Below are 13,121 nucleotides of genomic sequence, written 5' to 3'. Positions count from 1 at the left end.
CCCCTCTCTCTGCAGGTCCAATTTGCGACCTCCTGGTCCCTCCTGGGCCCCAGCAGCGTCCAAAAACGCCAAACGCACGATTTGCGTGTAGCAAGGCTTGTTGGCGTCCTTCCGGCGGGAAAACACTTCTGCACGACTCTCCAAGGCGAGAGGGATCCGTCCACCAAAGGGGAAGTCTCTAGCCCTTTTCGTTCCTGCAGAAACCTCAGCTTCTTCTGTCCAGTCGAAGCTTCTTTGCACCCGCAGCTGGCATTTCCTGGGCATCTGCCCATCTCCGACTTGCTTGTGACTTTTGGACTTGGTCCCCTTGTTCCACAGGTACCCTAGATTGGAAATCCACAGTTGTTGCATTGCTGGTTTGTGTCTTTCCTGCATTATTCCTCTAACACGACTATTTTGTCCTTAGGGGAACTTTAGTGCACTTTGCACTCACTTTTCAGGGTCTTGGGGAGGGTTATTTTTCTAACTCTCACTATTTTCTAATAGTCCCAGCGACCCTCTACAAGGTCACATAGGTTTGGGGTCCATTCGTGGTTCGCATTCCACTTTTGGAGTATATGGTTTGTGTTGCCCCTATCCCTATGTTTCCCCATTGCATCCTATTGTAACTATACATTGTTTGCACTGTGTTCTAAGACTATACTGCATATTTTTGCTATTGTGTATATATATCTTGTGTATATTTCCTATCCTCTCACTGAGGGTACACTCTAAGATACTTTGGCATATTGTCATAAAAATAAAGTACCTTTATTTTTAGTATAACTGTGTATTGTGTTTTCTTATGATATTGTGCATATGACACTAAGTGGTACTGTAGTAGCTTCACACGTCTCCTAGTTCAGCCTAAGCTGCTCTGCTAAGTTACCATTATCTATCAGCCTAAGCTGCTAGACACCCTATACACTAATAAGGGATAACTGGGCCTGGTGCAAGGTGCAAGTACCCCTTGGTACTCACTACAAGCCAGTCCAGCCTCCTACATTGGTTGTGCAGTGGTGGGATAAGTGCTTGAGACTACTTACCACTCTTGTCATTGTACTTTTCATAAGAGAAAAATATACAAAACAAGGTCAGTGTATATACACATAGCCAAAAAGTTTTGCATTTCCTCTTTTCACTCTTTTCTAAGTGCTGAAAAGTACTTCTAAAACTTTCAAAAAGTTCTTAAAAGTTTAAAAAGTTTTTTTTCTGTCTTTCCAAAAAGTTCTGAAAACTTTTTTCTCTTTTTCTATCACTTTAACTCTCTCAAAAAAATGTCTGGCACAGGAAAAAATGTTGAACTGTCCAAACTTGCATATGATCACCTTAGCTGGAAAGGAGCAAGGAGTCTCTGCATAGAGAGAGGTTTGAGTGTAGGGAAGAATCCTTCTTTAGAACTGTTAATTAATATGCTTAGAGTACAGGATAAGGCCATAAGTGCCCAATCTGTAGAAAAAGTAGCTAATGGTTCTCAATCTGATCCAGGGACTCCCCCAGGAAAAGGTTCAGGAAAGAAACTTCTCAGCCTGCCCATTACTAGACAGTCTAGCATAGTTGGTACAGAGGTTGAATCACACCATACTAATGGTGTGCTCTCACATTATACTGGTAGCCAAGCTGTTAGGGTGCCCTCTGTAAGGGACAGGTCTCCTTCTGTTCATTCCCATCATACCTCTGTATCTAGAAATGCCCCTCCCACCCACCCTGATGACAGATTGTTAGAAAGGGAGCTCAATAGATTGAGAGTGGAACAAACCAGACTGAAGCTCAAGAAGCAACAGCTGGATTTGGATAGACAGTCTTTAGAAGTAGAGAGGGAAAGACAGAAGTTGGGTTTAGAAACCCATGGTGGCAGCAGCAGTATTCCCCATAGTCATCCTGCAAAAGAGCATGATTCCAGGAATCTGCACAAGATAGTTCCCCCTTATAAGGAGGGGGATGACATTAACAAGTGGTTTGCTGCACTTGAGAGGGCCTGTGCTGTACAGGATGTCCCTCAAAAGCAGTGGGCTGCTATCCTATGGCTATCATTTACTGGAAAAGGTAGGGATAGGCTCCTTACTGTAAAAGAAAATGATGCTAATAATTTCCCAGTTCTTAAGAATGCACTCCTGGATGGTTATGGCTTAACCACTGAACAGTACAGGATAACGTTCAGAGAGACCAAAAAGGAGTCTTCACAAGACTGGGTTGATTTCATTGACCAGGCAGTGAAGGCCTTGGAGGGGTGGTTACATGGCAGTAAAGTTACTGATTATGACAGCCTGTATAACTTGATCCTGAGAGAGCATATTCTTAATAATTGTGTGTCTGATTTGTTGCACCAGTACTTGGTGGACTCTGATCTGACCTCTCCCCAAGAATTGGGAAAGAAGGCAGACAAATGGGTCAGAACAAGAGTGAACAGAAAAGTTCATACAGGGGGTGACAAAGATGGCAACAAAAAGAAGGATGGTAAGTCTTCTGACAAGGGTGGGGACAAATCTAAAAATGAGTCTTCATCAGGCCCACAAAAACACTCTGGTGGGGGTGGTGGGTCCAAATCCTCCTTTAATCAGAACAAGGAAAAGAAACCATGGTGCTATTTATGTAAAATAAAAGGCCATTGGACAACAGATCCCAGTTGTCCAAAGAAAGGCACCACAGCTCCTACCACTACAACCCCTACTGCTACACCTAGTGTCCCTACTAATAGCAGTGGTGGTGGGAGCAAACCTACTAATAGCCAATCCAAGGGAGTAGCTGGGCTCACTTTTGGTAATTTAGTTGGGGTTGGTCTAATTAGGGAGACCACAGAGGCTACTTTAGTCTCTGAAGGGGCTATTGATTTAGCCACTTTGGTTGCTTGCCCCCATAACTTGGAGAAGTACAAGCAACTAACCCTAATAAATGGTGTTGAGGTCCAGGCCTACAGGGACACAGGTGCCAGTGTCACAATGGTGATTGAGAAACTGGTGCACCCTGAACAACACATACTTGGACACCAGTACCAAGTAACCGATGCTCACAACATAACACAAAGCCACCCCATGGCTGTTGTAAATCTCAACTGGGGGGGGGTAACTGGTCCAAACAAAGTTGTGGTAGCTTCAGATTTACCTGTAGACTGTCTATTAGGGAATGATTTGGAGACATCAGCTTGGTCAGATGTGGAGTTCGAGGCCCATGCAGCAATGCAGGGCATCCCAGGGCATATTGTTGCTTTGACAAGGGCTCAGGCCAAAAAGCAAAAAGGACAGGGAAGCTTGGATCCTGGAACAATGGACCAAGTGCTCCCTAAAGCTAGGGCTAGTAGAAGCAAACCACTTCCTACTATCCCTCCCTCTACAGTGGATTCTACTTCTGAGGAAGAAGAATTCCCTCCCTGTGCAGAACCTACACCAGAGGAGCTGGAAGCAGACACTGCTGAGCTTTTGGGTGAAGGGGGGCCTGCCAGAGAGGAGCTGAGTGTGGCACAGCAAACCTGTCCCACATTAGAGGGTCTCAGACAGCAAGCTGTCAAACAGGCTAATGGGGATGTCAGTGACTCTCACAGAGTTTACTGGGAGGACAACCTCTTGTACACTGAGCATAGGGATCCTAAACCTGGAGCTGCCAGGAGATTAGTGATTCCTCAGGAGTACAGAAAGTTCCTCCTAACACTGGCACATGACATTCCTCTAGCTGGGCACCTGGGTCAAATGAAAACTTGGGACAGATTGGTTCCATTGTTTCATTGGCCTAGGATGTCTGAGGACACAAAAGAATTTTGTAAGTCCTGTGAAACCTGTCAAGCCAGTGGCAAGACAGGTGGCACTCCAAAGGCACCCCTTATCCCACTGCCTGTGGTTGGGGTCCCCTTTGAAAGGGTAGGGGTTGACATAGTTGGCCCCCTTGACCCTCCTACTGCTTCAGGCAATAGGTTTATCTTGGTGGTAGTGGACCATGCCACAAGATATCCTGAAGCTATTCCTTTAAGGACCACTACAGCTCCTGCAGTGGCAAAAGCCCTCCTGGGAATATTTTCCAGGGTGGGCTTCCCTAAGGAAGTAGTATCAGACAGAGGAAGCAATTTCATGTCTGCATACTTAAAGGCCATGTGGAAGGAGTGTGGTGTAACTTACAAGTTCACAACACCCTATCATCCACAAACAAATGGACTGGTGGAGAGATTTAATAAAACTCTCAAAGGCATGATTATGGGACTCCCTGAAAAACTCCGCAGGAGATGGGATATCCTTCTACCATGCCTCCTTTTTGCCTACAGGGAGGTACCCCAGAAAGGAGTGGGCTTCAGCCCCTTTGAACTTCTTTTTGGACACCCTGTTAGGGGTCCACTCACACTTGTAAAGGAGGGTTGGGAACAACCTTTAAAAGCTCCTAAGCAGGATATTGTGGATTATGTACTTGGCCTCAGATCAAGGATGGCTGAGTACATGAAAAAGGCCAGTAAAAACCTTCAGGCCAGCCAAGAGCTCCAGAAGCAATGGCATGATCAGAAGGCTGTTTTGGTTCAGTACCAACCAGGGCAGAAAGTGTGGGTCTTGGAGCCTGTGGCCCCAAGAGCACTCCAAGATAAATGGAGTGGACCCCACACAATTGTTGAAAAGAAGGGTGAAGTCACCTACTTGGTTGACTTAGGCACTGCCAGGAGTCCCCTTAGGGTGCTCCATGTCAACCGCCTGAAACCCTACTATGACAGGGCTGATCTCACCCTGCTCATGGCAACAGATGAGGGACAGGAAGAAGACAGTGATCCTCTACCTGATCTCTTCTCTTCCACAGAACAAGATGCTCTTGTGGAAGGTGTAGTTTTGGCTGATTGGCTTACTGCTGAGCAGAAAGATAATTGCATAAATCTCCTAGGACAATTTTCAGAACTCTTCTCTACTGTGCCAGGCACCACTTCTTGGTGTGAGCACACTATAGATACTGGAGACAGTTTACCTGTCAAAAGTAAGATCTATAGGCAGCCTGACCATGTCAGGGACTGCATAAAGCAAGAAGTTCAGAAAATGTTGGAACTAGGAGTGGTTGAGCACTCTGACAGTCCATGGGCTTCTCCTGTGGTACTGGTACCAAAACCCAATTCTAAAGATGGAAAGAAGGAAATGAGGTTTTGTGTAGACTATAGAGGTCTCAACTTGGTAACCAAAACTGATGCTCACCCTATACCCAGGGCAGATGAGCTCATAGATACATTGGCATCTGCCAAGTATCTAAGTACTTTTGATTTGACTGCAGGGTATTGGCAGATCAAATTGTCAGAAGATGCTAAACCTAAGACTGCATTTTCTACCATTGGAGGACATTACCAGTTTACTGTAATGCCTTTTGGTTTGAAAAATGCACCTGCCACTTTTCAGAGGTTGGTGAATACAGTCCTGCAAGGGCTGGAAGCTTTCAGTGCAGCATATTTGGACGATATAGCTGTCTTTAGCTCCAGCTGGGATGATCACCTGGTCCACCTATGGAAAGTTTTGGAGGCTCTGCAAAAGGCAGGCCTCACTATCAAGGCTTCAAAGTGCCAGATAGGGCAGGGTAAGGTGGTTTATCTGGGACACCTTGTTGGTGGGGAACAGATTGCACCACTTCAGGGGAAAATCCAAACTATTATTGATTGGGTTCCCCCTACCACTCAGACTCAGGTGAGAGCCTTCCTAGGCCTCACTGGGTATTACAGGAGGTTCATTAAGAACTATGGCTCCATTGCAGCCCCTCTTAATGACCTCACATCCAAGAAAATGCCTAAAAAGGTATTATGGACAGCAAACTGTCAGAAAGCTTTTGAGGAGCTGAAGCAGGCCATGTGCTCTGCACCTGTCCTGAAAAGCCCTTGTTACTCTAAAAAATTCTATGTCCAAACTGATGCATCTGAATTAGGAGTAGGGGCAGTCCTATCACAACTTAATTCTGAGGGCCAGGATCAACCTGTTGCTTTTATTAGTAGAAGGTTGACCCCTAGAGAAAAGCGTTGGTCTGCCATTGAGAGGGAGGCCTTTGCTGTGGTCTGGGCTCTGAAGAAGTTGAGGCCATACCTGTTTGGCACTCACTTCATTGTTCAGACAGACCACAAACCTCTACTTTGGCTAAAACAAATGAAAGGTGAAAATCCTAAATTGTTGAGGTGGTCCATATCCCTACAGGGAATGGACTATACAGTGGAACATAGACCTGGGAGTAGCCACTCCAATGCAGATGGACTCTCCAGATATTTCCACTTAGACAATGAAGACTCTTCAGGTAATGGCTAGTCTTATTGTCCTTCGTTTGGGGGGGCGTTGTGTAGGAAAGTACCATCTTGCCTGGCATGTTACCCCCATTTTTCACTGTATATATGTTGTTTTAGTTGTATGTGTCACTGGGACCCTGGTAACCCAGGGCCCCAGTGCTCATAAGTGTGCCTGAATGTGTTACCTGTGTAGTGACTAACTGTCTCACTGAGGCTCTGCTAATCAGAACCTCAGTGGTTATGCTCTCTCATTTCTTTCCAAATTGTCACTGACAGGCTAGTGACCATTTTTACCAATTTACATTGGCTTACTGGAACACCCTTATAATTCCCTAGTATATGGTACTGAGGTACCCAGGGTATTGGGGTTCCAGGAGATCCCTATGGGCTGCAGCATTTCTTTTGCCACCCATAGGGAGCTCTGACAATTCTTACACAGGCCTGCCACTGCAGCCTGAGTGAAATAACGTCCACGTTATTTCACAGCCATTTTACACTGCACTTAAGTAACTTATAAGTCACCTATATGTCTAACCTTTACCTGGTAAAGGTTAGGTGCAAAGTTACTTAGTGTGAGGGCACCCTGGCACTAGCCAAGGTGCCCCCACATTGTTCAGAGCCAATTCACTGAACTTTGTGAGTGCGGGGACACCATTACACGCGTGCACTACATATAGGTCACTACCTACAGGGAGTGCAGAATTATTAGGCAAGTTGTATTTTTGAGGATTAATTTTATTATTGAACAACAACCATGTTCTCAATGAACCCAAAAAACTCATTAATATCAAAGCTGAATATTTTTGGAAGTAGTTTTTAGTTTGTTTTTAGTTTTAGCTATGTTAGGGGGATATCTGTGTGTGCAGGTGACTATTACTGTGCATAATTATTAGGCAACTTAACAAAAAACAAATATATACCCATTTCAATTATTTATTATTACCAGTGAAACCAATATAACATCTCAACATTCACAAATATACATTTCTGACATTCAAAAACAAAACAAAAACAAATCAGTGACCAATATAGCCACCTTTCTTTGCAAGGACACTCAAAAGCCTGCCATCCATGGATTCTGTCAGTGTTTTGATCTGTTCACCATCAACATTGCGTGCAGCAGCAACCACAGCCTCCCAGACACTGTTCAGAGAGGTGTACTGTTTTCCCTCCTTGTAAATCTCACATTTGATGATGGACCACAGGTTCTCAATGGGGTTCAGATCAGGTGAACAAGGAGGCCATGTCATTAGATTTCCTTCTTTTATACCCTTTCTTGCCAGCCACGCTGTGGAGTACTTGGACGCGTGTGATGGAGCATTGTCCTGCATGAAAATCATGTTTTTCTTGAAGGATGCAGACTTCTTCCTGTACCACTGCTTGAAGAAGGTGTCTACCAGGAACTGGCAGTAGGACTGGGAGTTGAGCTTGACTCCATCCTCAACCCGAAAAGGCCCCACAAGCTCATCTTTGATGATACCAGCCCAAACCAGTACTCCATCTCCACCTTGCTGGCGTCTGAGTCGGACTGGAGCTCTCTGCCCTTTACCAATCCAGCCACGGGCCCATCCATCTGGCCCATCAAGACTCACTCTCATTTCATCAGTCCATAAAACCTTAGAAAATCAGTCTTGGGATATTTCTTGGCCCAGTCTTGACGTTTCAGCTTGTGTGTCTTGTTCAGTGGTGGTCGTCTTTCAGCCTTTCTTACCTTGGCCATGTCTCTGAGTATTGCACACCTTGTGCTTTTGGGCACTCCAGTGATGTTGCAGCTCTGAAATATGGCCAAACTGGTGGCAAGTGGCATCGTGGCAGCTGCACGCTTGACTTTTCTCAGTTCATGGGCAGTTATTTTGTTCGATGATCACGCTTCAGAAGCTTTGCAATTTTAAGAGTGCTGCATCCCTCTGCAAGATATCTCACTATTTTTGACTTTTCTGAGCCTGTCAAGTCCTTCTTTTGACCCATTTTGCCAAAGGAAAGGAAGTTGCCTAATAATTATGCACACCTGATATAGGGTGGTGATGTCATTAGACCACACCCCTTCTCATTACAGAGATGCACATCACCTAATATGCTTAATTGGTAGTAGGCTTTCGAGCCTATACAGCTTGGAGTAAGACAACATGCATAAAGAGGATGATGTGGTCAAAATACTCATTTGCCTAATAATTCTGCACTCCCTGTATATGTAGCTTCACCATGGTAACTCCGAATATGGCCATGTAACATGTCTATGATCATGGAATTGCCCCCTCTATGCCATCCTGGCATTGTTGGTACAATTCCATGATCCCTCCCAGTGGTCTGTAGCACAGACCCTGGTACTGCCAGACTGCCCTTCCTGGGGTTTCACTGCAGCTGCTGCTGCTGCCAACCCCTCAGACAGGCAGCTGCCCTCCTGGGGTCCAGCCAGGCCTGGCCCAGGATGGCAGAACAAAGAACTTCCTCTGAGAGAGGGTGTGACACCCTCTCCCTTTGGAAAATGGTGTGAAGGCAGGGGAGGAGTAGCCTCCCCCAGCCTCTGGAAATGCTTTGTTGGGCACAGATGTGCCCAATTCTGCATAAGCCAGTCTACACCGGTTCAGGGACCCCTTAGCCCCTGCTCTGGCGCGAAACTGGACAAAGGAAAGGGGAGTGACCACTCCCCTGACCTGCACCTCCCCTGGGAGGTGTCCAGAGCTCCTCCAGTGTGCTCCAGACCTCTGCCATCTTGGAAACAGAGGTGCTGCTGGCACACTGGACTGCTCTGAGTGGCCAGTGCCACCAGGTGACGTCAGAGACTCCTGCTGATAGGCTCCTTCAGGTGTTAGTAGCCTTTCCTCTCTCCTAGGTAGCCAAACCCTCTTTTCTGGCTATTTAGGGTCTCTGTCTCTGGGGAAACTTTAGATAACGAATGCATGAGCTCAGCCGAGTTCCTCTGCATCTCTCTCTTCACCTTCTGATAAGGAAACGACCGCTGACCGCGCTGGAAGCCTGCAAACCTGCAACATAGTAGCAAAGACGACTACTGCAACTCTGTAACGCTGATCCTGCCGCCTTCTCGACTGTTTTCCTGCTTGTGCATGCTGTGGGGGTAGCCTGCCTCCTCTCTGCACCAGAAGCTCCGAAGAAATCTCCCGTGGGTCGACGGAATCTTCCCCCTGCAACCGCAGGCACCAAAAAGCTGCATTACCCGTCCCTTGGGTCTCCTCTCAGCACGACGAGCGAGGTCCCTCGAATCCAGCGACGCTGTCCAAGTGACCCCCACAGTCCAGTGACTCTTCAGCCCAAGTTTGGTGGAGGTAAGTCCTTGCCTCACCTCGCTGGGCTGCATTGCTGGGAACCGCGACTTTGCAGCTACTCCGGCCCCTGTGCACTTCCGGCGGAAATCCTTCGTGCACAGCCAAGCCTGGGTCCACGGCACCCTAACCTGCATTGCACGACTTTCTAAGTTGGTCTCCGGCGACGTGGGACTCCTTTGTGCAACTTCGGCGAGCACCGTTTCACGCATCCTCGTAGTGCCTGTTTCTGGCACTTCTCCGGGTGCTACCTGCTTCAGTGAGGGCTCTTTGTCTTGCTCGACGTCCCCTCTCTCTGCAGGTCCAATTTGCGACCTCCTGGTCCCTCCTGGGCCCCAGCAGCGTCCAAAAACGCCAAACGCACGATTTGCGTGTAGCAAGGCTTGTTGGCGTCCTTCCGGCGGGAAAAGACTTCTGCACGACTCTCCAAGGCGAGAGGGATCCGTCCACCAAAGGGGAAGTCTCTAGCCCTTTTCGTTCCTGCAGAAACCTCAGCTTCTTCTGTCCAGTCGAAGCTTCTTGGCACCCGCAGCTGGCATTTCCTGGGCATCTGCCCATCTCCGACTTGCTTGTGACTTTTGGACTTGGTCCCCTTGTTCCACAGGTACCCTAGATTGGAAATCCACAGTTGTTGCATTCCTGGTTTGTGTCTTTCCTGCATTATTCCTCTAACACGACTATTTTGTCCTTAGGGGAACTTTAGTGCACTTTGCACTCACTTTTCAGGGTCTTGGGGAGGGTTATTTTTCTAACTCTCACTATTTTCTAATAGTCCCAGCGACCCTCTACAAGGTCACATAGGTTTGGGGTCCATTCGTGGTTCGCATTCCACTTTTGGAGTATATGGTTTGTGTTGCCCCTATCCCTATGTTTCCCCATTGCATCCTATTGTAACTATACATTGTTTGCACTGTTTTCTAAGACTATACTGCATATTTTTGCTATTGTGTATATATATCTTGTGTATATTTCCTATCCTCTCACTGAGGGTACACTCTAAGATACTTTGGCATATTGTCATAAAAATAAAGTACCTTTATTTTTAGTATAACTGTGTATTGTGTTTTCTTATGATATTGTGCATATGACACTAAGTGGTACTGTAGTAGCTTCACACGTCTCCTAGTTCAGCCTAAGCTGCTCTGCTAAGCTACCATTATCTATCAGCCTAAGCTGCTAGACACCCTATACACTAATAAGGGATAACTGGGCCTGGTGCAAGGTGCAAGTACCCCTTGGTACTCACTACAAGCCAGTCCAGCCTCCTACAGTCCCCACTTTGCTGACACCCCGCACCATCCCAACAGAAACCAAGCTGCTTGCCGTACTTCATATGCTGGCAAGTGGCTCTTTTCAAACAACTGGTGCCCTGGTTGCCGGAATATCACAACCATCATTCTCTGCCTTTTTGCCCAAAGTACTGGATGCCATCATTGGACTGACACCCCGCCACATCTGCTTCCCTAACACACTGCAGAAGCAGCAGGAAACTAAACAGGGGTTCTACGTAATCAGTGGCTTCCCACACGTCCTTGGTGCAATCGACTGCACACATGTACGCCTTGTGCCACCTGCTGCAACTGAACACCTCTACCGCAACAGGAAGTACACACATTCCATCAACGTGCAGGCCATAGTCGATCACCAGGGATTGATCACCAACATCGTGGCTAAATATCCTGGGAGTGTACATGACTCATTCATCTTCCGTCACTGCACCATCAATGAACACTTCCAGGACGGACGGTATGGCAATGGACTACTTGTTGGTAAGTACAAAAACCTACTTATATACACACTGCACAGCAACCCTCTAGGACACATAACACATACCCCACAACAGCAACATGTGAACAGGAACACACTGAGGTTGTGACATCACTAGCCATGTTTCTTAGGTCTGCAGTGAACCTGTCACACATCTGAAATTACTGTACAGCCTAATGTTAAGACGTCACAGATCACAACGTGTGGAGTGGGTTGCCCAAATGTCACCTTGCAAATTGTAAGTGTCCCAATGACCTTTACATTAATCCATTGCATAAGTCTAAAGGTATGGGATGTTCAGGGTACATTGATATGAACGTGTTACCACCACTGTCAATTTTAACCGGTGTATAGAACTATCATCTCACCCCCAGTGAAGAAACACGGACACCTGTATCACAAGTCACAATGCTAGGGAGGGCACACTGTACTGAAAATCCCAAAACATACTACTGACAACTGGTTAGCAGACAAACACTCGTTCAGCCAAGGAAACAACACAATGCAGATGGTACATCCTACAAGCCTAGGATGCTACATTATAACACAAAAGAGTCACAGAACACACAAGCCAACTACTGCCATGAAAGGTCATTTCAATAGGGCCAGCTACATCAATATGATCCCAATCATTTTCTCTTGCAGCTGATCAGGGGTATGGCATCCAGCCCTGGATTATGACACCTTTTGGCAACCCGAGTACTGCTGCAGAGCATGCCTCCAACGACGCACATAGGAGGACACGCAGCATTGTCGAGAGGACCTTCGGCATCCTCAAGTCAAGGTTCTGGTGCCTCGACATCACTGGTGGTAGCCTCCTATATTCGCTGGAGATGGTCTGTAGGATCATCCTAACATGTGCAATATTGCACAACATTTGCATCAAAAGGAACATTCCTCTCCTGGAACCAGAGCCACACATGCCTGAAAGGAGGAAGAGGAGGATGCTTGCCTGCAACATGAGGGGGAACTACAGAACACGGCCGCTGGTATACGCAGGCGGCAACAGATCGTCAACAATTTCGTTTGAATATAATCACCTTCACCACTTTAGTTAACTTATTTAAATTAACACCTATAATAATCACCATATCATGGTCTGGCTATTCATTTTTGCACACCTTCATCTCTACTTATCAGAATAAGAGTGTTGCCTCATGGAGCATTGCTGAGTTACTGATTAGGACACTGAAAATCCTAGAGCTAATGTTATGCCCAACATACAATGGTCACATACACACACACTGTTAATGACATATATCATGTACATTTCTCCTTTGGAGGCCAATAGCAGAGGACCACAACTATTTCACACATACATGTTGAAATCAAGGTCCAACGCTGCATATGGGACACAACTAAGACACCATCACTCAATAAGGGGAAAACAAGCCTCCTACATGAGGCAGTCAATGTGCTTTTGCATCAGTAACAGGAATGTCTGACCAGACCCTTGACAGCAGTAAGTCCAACTGCATCCAATATTTGCAAGGACTAATTGTGACCAGAGTTCCATAGAAGCAGAACATAGACAGCGCAAGTGCCACACATATGGACAGCATTGCACACATGACATTCCATGTACAGGCCAGCCCAATTCCTAACTCCTGACACACCCATACACCTGGTCACAACCCACCTGTTGGAAGAGGTCCCTGGAATATTAAGATGTGTACCCTGATATTCCCTCCTCTACACACACAGACAAACATTAGCTATCCAGTGTGCTACACCCTTTCCTATGGTATGACATTGTCATAGAACATCTGACTGCATGGATGTCATGTTAATTTATACACTGTCTTCTAGTTTCAAAGCCATGTTAGCACCTGTAGATTGCTTCTCGTGTGAAAAAGTCTGTTGGCCCTTAGAATGCAAGT

The sequence above is a fragment of the Pleurodeles waltl genome, chromosome 4_2, assembly GCF_031143425.1.
Source record: "Pleurodeles waltl isolate 20211129_DDA chromosome 4_2, aPleWal1.hap1.20221129, whole genome shotgun sequence".
Classification (NCBI taxonomy): Eukaryota; Metazoa; Chordata; class Amphibia; order Caudata; family Salamandridae; genus Pleurodeles; species Pleurodeles waltl.
Note: the sequence above shows the minus strand (reverse complement) of the source record.